This window comes from Lepus europaeus, chromosome 23 (assembly GCF_033115175.1).
Source record: "Lepus europaeus isolate LE1 chromosome 23, mLepTim1.pri, whole genome shotgun sequence".
In the NCBI taxonomy this organism is placed as follows: Eukaryota; Metazoa; Chordata; class Mammalia; order Lagomorpha; family Leporidae; genus Lepus; species Lepus europaeus.
The window spans coordinates 5836757-5849672 of record NC_084849.1 but is presented as its reverse complement, the minus strand read 5'-3'; the positions used below and the strand labels follow the sequence as shown (position 1 = coordinate 5849672).

Sequence of the window (12916 nt, the reverse complement as noted above, 5' to 3'; positions counted from 1 at the left end):
CAGGGCTCGGGGCCTCTACGCCTACTGCGGCCACAAACTGCCGGGGTGCTCAGACGCATGTGCAGGAGGCGGCCCTGACGTCCCCACTCGGGGTCTGGGGTGGGGGACAGGGGAGCACCGGATACAGTGGTGCTGGCTCGCCAGTCCTGGGAAGCAGTGGGGCTACAAAGGCAAGACTCCCCACACAGCGTTCGCGGGCTGATGGCAGACACTGACACTTGCCCAGAGACTTCAGGGCAAACAGTGCCCAGGATCCTGTTGGGGGCAGGGCAGTCACCGTGATGAGGGGCTGATTGGATGAGGCTGGGCACCGGCACTAGGGAGAGGAGGTGCTTGAAATCGGGGGCCTGACAGCAGGGCTGGGAGGGGAATTCAGGACGCTGGTGGGACAGCGTGTGCACAGCACAGACCGCGCACCAGGGTATGAACCCACGAATGGCGCGTGGGACACACTGAGGGCTCCATAAATAAGTGCTGGGTAAGGAAGTGAGGCAGAGGGATCCTGAGGACATGGTGTGAGGCTGTGGTCTCCATAAAGCTCTGGACACAGCTGCTCAGAAGGAAAGAGTCGCTCCCTTCCTGTAAGAATGGAAGCAGCGAGCAGAGGCTCCACCGGGCAGGGCTCCCGGAGCAAGGCCAGCACCATCAGTGCTCAGGTCTGGTGCGCAGACAAGCTCAGCCCTGGCCCCACCACCACACGGGACCACCATGGGGCTCTGACCCCACAGGGCCCAAGTGACCACTTGAGGAACAGTGCTGAGCGCCACCATGCCAACCCTCCCCCACGCCGCCTCTCAGCTTCCAAAACACCTTGGGAAGTGAGTTAAAACAAAGCAAAAAAACACAACCTAGCACTCTCCTTAGCACTTGGAGGCCTTTTCATGGCAAGCGCAAAGAACTAGCAATTAGAGTAGAAAACAGCCCACAGCGCCAGCCTAGAGACAGACAGGAGGGGAGCATCGCTGTGAGTTGGGGCTAGAGGCCCTGGGATGCCCTGCCCTGTTTCTTTATGGGGAGAGGGGGCCTGCAGAAGGGAGGGGGCTCGCCAGGCGCCAAAGCTAGAGAGGCAAGGTTGGGCCAGGACCAGAACCTGGAGCCCTGAGAGTCACAGGCTGAATCTGGAAAACCAGGTCACGTGCTTCTGGGTCTACAACTCAGTGCCAACCCCATCCCCCCACAAACTGGCTGTGGGACCTCACACTGCCCTGGGCCGTCTCAGAGCTGCGGCTTCCCCGTGGCCAAGGATATCCCAACAGTCACCATACAGGGGCTCGGCAGAGACAGAGCTACAGCCCACGCCCCGCACAGCAGGGCCTGGGACAGGAAACCTCCCCGGAGGGAACATCCATCCTCCATCCCCAGAGCTCAATCAGCTGTCTCCGAGCACCTGGGAGAAGCGGAAGACGGGTCCCTGGAGCTCAAGGCAGGAGGAGCAGGGGTCACTTCACTCCTTTTCCCCAGCAAAGTCTTGGCAAGAAAACAAGGCGACGGGGCACGGGCTTGTGGCTGAGACGCAAGCACAAGAAACAAGCTGGACTAGAAACCAGGAGGCCGCAGGGCTCCTGCCCCCGGGTGGGCGGAAGCAAGAGAACAGCAAGCACGTGGAGCTGCTCTCTGGTCCTGATACCACCGCCGACCTGCAGAGCCTCAGCTTCTCCTGGCGGGAGGAGTGCACCCGGGGAGCAGGGCCTTTGGCAACACAGGCCTCCAGTTTCTGGGCCACTGTCTGTGGACCGTGGGCAACAAGGAGAGGCCACGGCCCAGCCTCTGCCCGCAGCCAGGGCTGGAGAGCAGCCAGAAGGAACCGTGTCTTCACAGGCAAACCCCTGTCTGTCCTGCCTCGCACTCTGGGGGTGGGGAGGGCCAGGCTGAACACAGAACAAACAGCAAAAAGCCCCCCGGTGCCCCGTGAACGGGAGAACCCGGAATGGGAAGCCACAGAGCTTCCTATTTGGGGAGGTAAGTCAATCGCTGCAGGAAGCATCATCAATAGACAATCTCCCCGCATTACTCAAGTGAAGTCAGGTTTTTAAAGGCAGGAGACAGCCATAGTACCTCGCACCCCTAACCCCAAAGGCCAAGGCGGCCTGCGAGGCCCCAGTTCTGGAGGCCAGTGCCACACGCAGCTGGGCAGTCTTACCTGCAGCTCTGAGAGGCTCCGTCAGCGACCCCGTCCCGGAAGGAGAAACAGATCACCAGGCTCACAGAAGGGTGTCGGGAACTGTGCCAGCATCCTGCAGAGAGCAGCCCAACGAGAAAGGAGGTGAGGTCAGGATGCTGATCGCGCCACAGCAGCCGACCAGGAATCAGCAAAGCCAGGGGTCACCCTGAGCTATGCCAGAGACCAGGAAGCCCCATGGACCAAGAGGTCAAACGGGACATCTGGATGAAGGGGTCTCCCGTTTACAAGGGAACCAGGTCCCCGGTGCACTGGAGAAGTTCCTGACTCGGAACTGGCGACAGATGCACCTCAATGTCGCCCAGGGCCCCTCCGCTTAGCAAATGCTCAGGAAGCTGACCCCACAACACACAGCGGGCACTCTCCGCCTCAAACCCGGGCTCTCTCACCATGAGTTCCCTTGGGCTGGGATGACTTCAGCTTGCAGCGGGGAGACTGGAAAATTCAACTACAGGCAACAAAGCAGGCAGCAGAGTGGGAGACACTCGCCTGAGAGCTCTTATTTGAAAGCTGAGAGCTGTCTGACGCCCAGGGCAGGGGCGTGGCCTACCTTCCCAGCAAGCCCCTCCAGCGGACCATGTGGGTCCAAGTACCCAGAGGCCAGTGGCTTGCACAAAACATAACAAATAAGACAGAGAAATAGATTTGTAGGGATTCCTAAATCTAATCTGCCTTGGGATGACAGAATATTCATAGGGACCCCTGAAGCCACCACCCAGCCAGAGGGACCCAGGGCTCACCCAGGCCCACATCACTAGCACAAGATGCATCCTTGCTCACCCAACCCATTGATAAGACCTTGTCCCTAGGCCCAGAGAGCAGGCACAGCCAAGAAGGCCTTTGGGGCTGGCGACGAGGACGCAGCTGCCTGCACACTATAAGAAGCTTGGACTGTTCCAGAACTGATGTCCTACTTCAAGGGGTAAAGCCAGGTACTGGGGCTCCTAGGACAGCAGCTATGCACGCAAGGGGCAAGCAGACTCAACAGAGGCAAAAGTAAAACCAGACCGGAACGTGATAATGGCCCAGGGCAACCAAGTGATCAACTGCCAGTGAGCCGCACAGGCACAAGTCAGAGGAGGGAGGGAAGGGACTGGAGGTGCAAAGAGGCAGCAAGTCAGAGGGGGGAGGAAGGAGACTGGAGGTGCAAAGAGAGCTGGCTGTGCACGGCAGTGGGAGGTGTGGCGGCAAGCAGCGCCGCTCTTCACACGCCACCCCACGCTGCCGCACCCACACTCCCAGGGAAGCCTGGCTGGAGGGTGCTGCCTCCTCTTGGGGGCTGGCCTTCGGAGGCCAGGGTTTCCTGGCTGACCTGCCCTGCCCTTGTCTCCAGGGCTGCAGGACACATCCTCCTGCACGCTTGACCCCAGAACAGGAGGTACCAGGTTTCCCTCTGCCGAGTGGCTACGGTCCCCAGGCCCCGGGGTGTCCGGCCTGTCTCCTCTACACGGCGGCAAACGCCACAGCTTGCCTGCCTCTGTGTGGCCCTCACTGCAACAACGCTCCATTCTCAAGGCAAGGAAACCCATGGAGAGGGTGAGGGTTTGCCATGGTAACACCCAGCCAACAGTGAGCCAGACTGGGTAGCGAGGGCCCCTCCTTAGTTGGACACCTCTCTGTGAGACAGAAGGTCAGTGCTGACTCACACCCTGAAGGGTCAGATGGGCACCGGCCAGGAGAGAGCGACAAAGGACGGGCACTGGAGGGTGGGGGCTATGTTCCTTCCCAAAGCATTTGAAGTCCAGAAAGTGAGTCAGGGGACGGAGGGGACGGAGGGGACGGAGGGGACGGGACCAGCAGGCGGCTACCTGGGGAACAGACCTCAGGGCAAGAGGTAGGAAGTAGAAGCTCAACTTCCCTCCAGTGACCTCTCACACAAAGGGTGAAAAGTGGCTCAGCCACTGCCTCGGGGGAGAGGAAGAACCCAAGAGCTGGGAGTCCCCTGCTGAGATCCGACGACGCTCAGGTGGTCTGGGAGCTGAGGGGGTTCAGGAGCCCGAGAAGCACATGGGGATCAAGAGAGAGCACTTCACACCTTTGAGTGCCAAATCCAAGTCCTCAATGCGCCTCTCGAGCGATTTAGAGAACCTCGGTGGGGGGAAAGGAGAAAGAAAAACAAACGAAAACGGCACCAAGTCGAAAGTGCTTTCCTAAAAATCTCAGATGCCCGTGCCTGTTTCAGGCAATGGAAGAGAATTAGCAAGAGAATCTGTTTCTCTATGTGCTTTCTATTAATAGAATATCAGTCTCTCCTCATCCCCACCAAATAAATGTCAAACAAACACTTAAAGAACACCGGTTGGATGGGGCGCCAAGTTACGAGCCTGCCCAGACGTCCGCGTGTCTCGAGCTGGCCCTGCTGGGAAGCCTAAATTCCAAACGAGGGGGTGGTGCTGCCGCAGCCAAACACTGTTGTCTCCATCCCCGTCGACATGGAGACCGAGACAGGTGGCTGAAGAATGGGCAGAGGGACCAGTACATATGGCAGGTGGCGCCAGAGCAAGCAGGCCCAGGCCGTGGACTCCATGTGGAAGTTTTTAAAAGCTGAGATATAATTACATGTCGTAAGGCCCACCCTGTTAAAGCGTAATGGTTATTCCTCTATTTACAAGCTTGTGCAGCCTTCCCCAGTATTCAGTTCCAGGCATTTTCTTCACCCCAAAAGAAACCTTGCAGCAGGTTAAGCTACTGCCTGCAGCGCCATATGGGCACTGGTTTGAGTCCCGGCTGTTCCACTTCCGATCCAGCTCCCTGCTAACGCACCTGGGAAAGCAAGGAAAGATGGCTCAAGTCCTTGAGTCTCTGCCACCCATGTGGAAGACCTGAAAGAAGCTCCTGGCTCCTAGCTTTGGCCTGGCCCCAGCCCTGGCTGTTGTGGCCATGTGGGGAGGGAAACAGCAGAGGGAAGATCTTTCTCTCTCTCTCTGTAACTCTGCCTTTCAAATAAATAAGTAAATCTTTTTTAAAAAATTCCATAAAAAAAAGAAAGAAACTATACAAACCAGCAGTAACCCCCTCCTACAAACACACCTCTCAGCCGCCGCCTGCTCTCCTCCCAACACCTGGCAACCACTGATCTGCTTCCTGTCCCTGTGGGTTCAGTTCTTCTGGACACTTTGTATAAAGGGAAGCACGCACTGTGTCCTTTTGTGTCTAGTTGCTGTCACAGCATCATGTTTTCAAGGTTTCTCCACAGGGCAGCTGTTATCAGAACTTCATTTATTTGTATGACTAACCAAGAGTCCATTGTATGCACGGGCACACTTTGTTTATCCATCATCCGCTGACAGACGTCGGGACTCTCTCTGCCTTTTTGCTGTTGTGAATGGTTCTGTGTGTTTGCATGGGCTTTTTTCAGTTCGTTTGGGTATACACTTGGGAGTTTCTAATTTTCAAATAAAATATTATCACTTGTTGAAAAGCCACTAGGGACGTCCATAACCCACATGGAAATGCCTGGGTTCAAGGCCAGGCTCTACTCCCGATGACAGCTTCCTGCTTAGGCACACCCCAGGGGGCGGCAGGTGATAGCTGTGCCCCTGACACGCACAGGGGACTCCTGGACTGACTTCCTGGCTTCAGCCTAGCCCAGCCGCAGCTGTGACTGGCATTTGGGGAATGAACGAGTAGATGACAGATTTTTGTCTCTGCCCTGCTCTCTCTGCCTTTCAAATAAGTAAGATTAAAATTCACAAAACAATGACGCTCAATTTAAATCAAGTAAAACATCTGCATTTTGAAACTGCCAAAGCTCAAAGGATAAAACAGGCCTGCGGTAGAAGTGAGGTTCTCTCCCGTCCCTGGGACTCAGCAGCCAGTTCCTCTGCCCAGTTTCTGGCTACTCCTTCCAGAGGCCTTTCATCTGCAATGGAGCTTAGAGACAGGCGTGTGGCACAGCAGTTAAGGCACTATCAGGAGGGGCCGGCGCCGTGGCATAGCAGGTAAAGCCACTACCTGCAGTGCTGGCATCCCATATGGGCGCTGGTTCTAGTCCCAGCTGCTCCACTTCCGATCCAGCTCTCTGCTAATGAGCCTGGGAAAGCAGTAGAAGATGGCCCAAGTCCTCGGGCCTGTGCGCCTGCGTGGGAGACCCGGAAGAAACTCCTGGCTCCTTGTCTTCAGGTCAGCACAGCTCTGGCCCTGAAGCCATTTGGGCAGTGAACCAGTGGATGGGAGACCTCTCTCTCTCTCTCTCTCTCTGCCTCTCTGTAACTCTGCCTTTCAAATAAACAAATAAATATATTTATAAAAGACACTACCATGGAAGCCTGTATCCCAAATCAAAGTGCCCAGTTCAAGTCCCAGCCCCACTGTCAGCTCCAACTTCCTGTGAATGCACACCCTGGAGGCAGCAGGTGATGGCTCAAGTACTGCGGTCTCTGACACCCATGTGGGGACCCAGATGAAGTGCCCAGCTCCCAGCTCTGGCCTGGGCCAGTCAGGCTGTGACAGACATGGGGAGTGAACCAGCAGTTAGATCTCTGTCTCTCTAATAAACAAAAGTTGATTGAATGATTTAAGGTAGCTTCCCTGGGAGGGACCTGGCAGCTAGATCAGACCAGAATCAGCCTAGAGATGGTAGGGAAAGGGCACAGGCCACAGCCAGAGTCCTGTGTCACTGTCAGTGGTCACACGGCTCTAGGAAGCCACTTAGCCTCAAAGAGGCCACAGAGACGAGCAGCTGAGAAGGCCTGTAGGCAGCTGTGGTCTAACATCAGGCTCTGTCACATCCTGGTTCCAAGGCCTCCAATGAGCCACTGACCCTCGCTGGGCCTCTGTCTCCTCTTGTACAAAAGACCTGATGCTAGTTCCGACCCCTAGGACTGCAGCAAAGTGCCCACGAGTTAACACCAGCGAGTGCTTAGCGCCAAGCCTGGAATACAGTAAGTGCTCAAGCCTTGCTGCTGTCATCACCGCCAAGCTGATTCTCTGGTTCCTCACTGGGAAAACGGAGGTGGGCCCCTCCACACACCAAGACCCGGGGAGGCGCCTAGCGTACGGCACCTGTGAGCAGGGGAGGCTCTGGAAAGCCAGGACGGCCGAGCTGCACAGCCACCTCCCCGCGTGCTGCTCCAGGCCCTCCGGCGGCCAGGTCTTCATCCTCTCACCTCCCACCGTCCTCCCACTGCCCAAGAACAGCTCTGAGCCCCCTGCCTGCCAGGCCGAGCGCAAGGACCTGCGCCTCGGGCCCCACGCCTTGAGCAGGTTGGCGCATTTCTGATCTCTGGATCTTCCTCTGCCTCTACGAACACTCTCCTCTGCAGAGCGAACTTTCTCCTTCTCAGGCCCAGACTGCGGGAGGCAGTGGGGAAGCCCTCAGAGCCCTTCAAAGTGGGGAGCCCCCAGTGAGGACCGGAGCATTAGCAGGTCCATTAGAAAGCTGTTAGGAGTGATTCCCCTCTGCAAAGGCAGAGACCGGAAGAGCAGGAGAAAGCAACTGAACAATGCTGCCTTGAGCAGGCACAAGTTCATGGGGAAAAAAAAAAAAAAAACCACCACACACACACACACACACACACCCCAAAAGGGAGTATTCTTAGCCTGCAGCAGTTGGTAGCATTATGTAAAGTCCCATGCCCACAAAAATATCATTTGGATGATAAAAAGTCAAATTTAGCTAAGTACAGAGTGACTAATACTATGAGGGAGGGGCAGCGCCCCCGGTTGCCTGGAGCGGATGCAGCTGGCTTTTAGAGACTTTTGACAAGGAACCGGGGCCTGGTGCGGCGCAGAATGGCAGATTATGTAATAAGAGGCACAGCCATCAGCAACACAAAACACAGGGCGAGCGCGGCTGCCTTCTCCCAGGAGGGAACAGCTGGGGTCTGGCTCGACCGGCTCCAACAGGGCCTCGTCTGAGGACGCCTGGGCACAGGAACCTGGGCAGCGCAGAGGCATCAGCGAGCAAGCCAGGCCTCCTGCGGGTGTGCGTGGGCGAGTCGGCTTTAGGACTCGTGCAGTGGACTGTGACTTTGGGTGGCCTTTGAGGAACCACCCTCTTGTGGTGTCCCCTTCCCTTTGAGTCCAACCTGGGGTGGGGTCCAGTTTCAAGCAACGGAATGGGGTGGAAGCGACACTTTGCCAGGTTGAGAGCTGAACGCAGAGATGCAGACAGACATCTGTTCAGCAGAGTTCACGGCCGTGTTCACAACAGCTGACAGCTGGGAGCCACCCGGGGACCCACGGATGCATGGATGGAGACAAAGTGGGGCCCATCACACCATGGAATGACTGAGCCTCAAAAGGAAGGGGAGGAACCGACGTGCTCTTTACCACGTGGACGAACTCTGAGGACGCTCCCCCATGTTAAATAAGCCAGCCTCCAAAGGACAAATGCCGCATGACCCCAGCCTCCAAAGGACAAACGCCATGTGACCCCATTTGTGAGAGTACCCAGGGTAGTGACATTAGCAGAGACAGAAAGCAGACGGGTAGGGGTCAGGGGCCAGTGTTGTGGTGTGACGGGCTAAGCCACTGTCTGTACTCCATCTGGGTGCTGGTTTGAGTCCCAGCTGCTCCACTTCTGATCGGGCTCCCTGCTAATGTGCCTGGAAAAGCAGTGGAAGGTAGCCCAGGTGCTGGTGCCCCTGCACCCACATGGGAGACCTGAAAGAAGCTCCTGGCTCCTGGCTTCGGCCTGGTCCAGCCCTGGCTATTGTGGCCATTTGGGGAGTGAACCAGCGGATGGAAGATCTCTTTCTGTCTCTCCATCTCTCTCTGTAACTCTGCCTTTCAAATAAATAAACAATGTTTAAAAAAAATGGTAGGGGAGGGATAAAAGGTAATTAGTAGTTAGTGGGAACACATTTCTATTTTTCAGCATGAAAAGAGTTCTATGGAAACATGGTAGTCACGGTGGCATGATAATGTGAATGTACTTAATGCTATATACTTAAAAAAGGGTAAACTGATCAATTTTATCTTTTACCACAATAAAAAATGAATTGAGAGCTGATGTGGAACAGTGGGTTAAGCAGCCACTTGCAATATCAGCATCCCATCTCAGAGTACCAGTTCCAGTCCTGTCTGCTCTGCTTCTGGTCCAGCTGCCTGCTTACGCACCTGGGAAGGCACGTAAGTGCTCGGGTTCTGCCCCCAACATGGGAGACCCAGACAGAGTTCCCGGCTCCCGGCTTTGGCCTGGCTCAGCTCTGGTTATTACAGACATTTGGGGAGTGAAGCAGTGGATGGAAGATATCTCTCTCTCTCTCTCTCTCTCTCACACACACACACAGAGTCCTTCAAATAAACAAATCTTTAAAAAAAGAAGATAAATTGAGAAAAAGAAGGAAGAGGAGGAAATGGTGGCAGTGGCCTGGACGGTTCTGTGCTCCGGGAGAAGCAGCAGCCATGCAAGAAGTCAACTGCCTGGGGGTCCCCGAGCCACAGGGAAGGGCGATGTGGAGGGAGCCAATGGCCCCGCCGGCAGAGCCCAGCACCCGGGCATGGGGCCATCATGGAAATGGATCCCCCGCCCCAAGTCAAGTTGTCCCAGCTGACACCAGAGGAGCAGAGATGAGCTATCCCCACTGAGCCGGGCCCAAATTGCCACTGCAGGAGCCAATAAATAGAGGAAGCTCTGCCTACAGCAACAGGTAACTGACAGTGGCCGAGCTCTCTAATGGGTTTGCAGAAATTTCAATTTCTAATGTGAGACTTAGGAAGACCTTTTGCACTCTCACATATGAGTCACTGGGAGAAGTTAGCGTGTAAATGAGCCCTGGGAAGAGACTAATTTTCCACCGCTGCTATCCCTCTGGGGCGACTGCTGAAACGAAGCCTGTGCTGTCTCAGACAGCTGCCGGGAGGCCCGGGAACGGCTCCAGCCACCCAGCGGAGCCGCCAAGCCGTCCACCCATCAACTCCGGCTGTCACTCAGCCACGTGGTTCTCCATCACCCAGTACAGAGCAGGGATTCGCACACTGGAGAGACGTTGATGGGGTCCCTGGTGGGGAATAAGATGCCCCCAGAGTTCCAGCCGGCCGACTTGGGACCTCGGTTTCCCCATGTGCCCAGCAAGGTCTGCCTAGGTGATGTCTAAAAGGCCTCTCCATCCGGCTCCAACATTCCATGATGTGATGGTTTTGATGCAAACACACAGCCCAGGGGCCTGTGCTGGGGTTACAGGGCAGAACACTGACTAAGATCCTCACTTGGGTCTCATTGGATCCCTGGTCCCCACTCTGTGCTCCGTGTACATCTTCCCACCATTCCACCCCATTTCACTGTGGCAGAGCCTGGCCCGATCAAAACTCCTCTTCTGGCCGGCACCGTGGCTCAATAGGCTAATCCTCCGCCTTGCGGCGCCGGCACACTGGGTTCTAGTCCTGGTGGGGGCACCAATCCTGTCCCGGTTGCCCCTCTTCCAGGCCAGCTCTCTGCTGTGGCCAGGGAGTGCAGTGGAGGATGGCCCAAGTGCTTGGGCCCTGCACCCCATGGGAGACCAGGAGAAGCACCTGGCTCCTGCCATCGGATCAGCGCGGTGCGCCAGCCGCAGCGCGCCTACCACGGCGGCCATTGGAGGGTGAACCAACGGCAAAGGAAGACCTTTCTCTCTATCTCTCTCTCTCACTGTCCACTCTGCCTGTCAAAAAAAAAAAAAAAAAAAAAAAAACTCCTCTTCTGAAACCACACGTGTACGCCCTGCAGTGCAGGCGAGGTCACTGGACTGGCTCTGCCAGCAGAGGTAGGACCACCATCCCAGCTCGGCCCCTCTGTGTGCTCTTCCTCTCCAGGCTCATCAGCCAACTGACTGCACAGATGGAGACGGCACAGCTACACCTGAAAGGATCCCCAGTCCTTGATTCAGCGCCTGCACGTCACCCACAGAGCATCCAATTCGACTACAACAAGGGTGAGGGTGAGTCTACTGGCCTTGCTTAACCAAACTAACCCACTCACCAAACTGACACCACTTGACCCAGGAGAGGAACGACTGGCCTGTGGTCACTCGGGGAATGGACACAGACCAGCTCTGCACCCGTGATCGCATACCAAGTACTTGATGGGACCCTGCCCCGTTCTTCGACACTAGCCCACTCTATCTCCTTCCCAAAACCTTGCAACGCGAGTTCACTACACTTCCCCCCAAACACAAGATGAACAAAGAAAGAAACCAAACACAAAGGAGAAAAATCTACACCAAGACTCCCAACAGAGGAAAATCTGAAAAGAAAGTAACAGTCTTAGCCTTATGCTCCCTAGTAGGCAAGGCAAAGAGGGAAATAAGCTGGGCCAGAGAGCTCTTGCCGACAACAGAAAACACTGGTTCACAGTGAGGGACAGGTGCTGTGTTGGGGAGGGGGACACGTCTGCGTGGTCGCTGTGTGAGGGCTTCGATGTCTGGACAGGAGGCAGTCGGGGACACCAAGCTTGGCCCCAAAGCGCCTCCAGGACACAAGGACAGCTTTGCAGCCCTGTCTGTGGCCTGACTGGCTCCTGTTGCTGGCTCCTTGTTAGTGTCAACACGGCAGCGCCACAATAATGATGGAAAATATTTACATACCGCACCAGCGATGGGTTGTTTGGACCATCTGGCTACTGGATGCGGTAAGTATTGTCAACACATGGCCCTTCCACGAACACTGCGCCTGAGCATGGTGGGGGCCGGGCTGCAGGGACTGGAAATGGTGTCACATCGCCCACCACGGGGAACCCAAGAGGCCATCTTCCACTGCAGTGTCTGTGGCCCACGCCCACGGTCAGCCTCAACCGCCTGCAGGTCAGCAGCAAGGCTCTCCAGTGACCACCCCCTGACCTATCTGGGCTCAGGACTGATAATTACGGTCTAACTTCCCTTTATCAAGGGCTCTTTAGTGCTCAAGTGCCACCAACAAGGCTCCTCACAGCAAGACAGCTCTGATTCCACAGCTGCCTGGGGGATTTCTCCCGTGATCTCAGGGGACGGCCAGGAACTCTCAGAGGCAAACACAGCTCAGTTCACTGGCTTCTACCCACATTGTCACACTCAGGAAGGAGGGACCGGGACTGGGTGCCACAACTCCAGGAGGGTGGAGGATGGTGACCCTAACCTCAGCCTAACCTCCCCTGCTCCGTTCATCGTGAGACGCCACTGAGTTTTAATTCCAGGCTGAACACAGAGATTTCCACCCCCCTCCCCGGGTTGACAATAAACATTTCTTCCTTTTCTTCTTTTTTAGTTTGTGTAGGGTGGCTTGTTTTATTATTATTTTCTTAATTTTAGTAAGAGGGAAAAAGTTCCACCGGACCCTGCTCAGAAGTAGCAATTTCCTTAATGAGAAGCCTGCATTTGCCGCCCACGTCAGGAGGCTGTGTCACCACGGCAGTTGCGTGCCCTGTGACTGTGCTAAGTCGTGTTACCACCTTGACGACTGAGTCGAGGGCCGCTCATCCCAGGTGTTGGCAAGGACGGCTGGGTCTGCTCCATGAGAGCTGGGGGTGCCTGCAGGGAAGGCCTGGCATCGCTCCTGTCCAATGGGAATTCGTACATTTCAGTTCTCTGCGAATTCAAACGTCCCAACACAGGGCATTCTGGGCCTGTACCCATCCTATGTTCAAGAGCCAGTGCCAGGGTAAGGGTGGTACACCGGTGAAGATGTTTCCTGAGACTCCCGCATGCCCTATCACAGTGCTTGGGTTTGAGTCTTGGCTCCGCTCCCAATTCCAGTATCCTGCTAACGTGTAGCCTGACCGGCAGCAGGTGACGGCTCCAGTAGGTGGCTCCTGGAGTTCCCAGCTCCTGGTTTCAGTCTGGT

At 55.9% G+C, this 12916-nt stretch overlaps 1 protein-coding gene across 5 annotated transcripts in view; it reads right to left on the bottom strand.

Annotated features, from left to right (window-relative positions):
- The window catches only part of PITPNM2 (phosphatidylinositol transfer protein membrane associated 2), a 159156-nt gene that overhangs the window by 118489 nt on the left and 27751 nt on the right, over nucleotides 1-12916 (bottom strand). For all 5 annotated transcript variants that reach the window (XM_062181974.1, XM_062181975.1, XM_062181977.1 and 2 more), the window contains exon 2: nucleotides 2141-2234. The gene's annotated coding sequence lies outside the window, so the exon portion shown is untranslated. The remainder of the gene's footprint in view (nucleotides 1-2140; nucleotides 2235-12916) is intronic.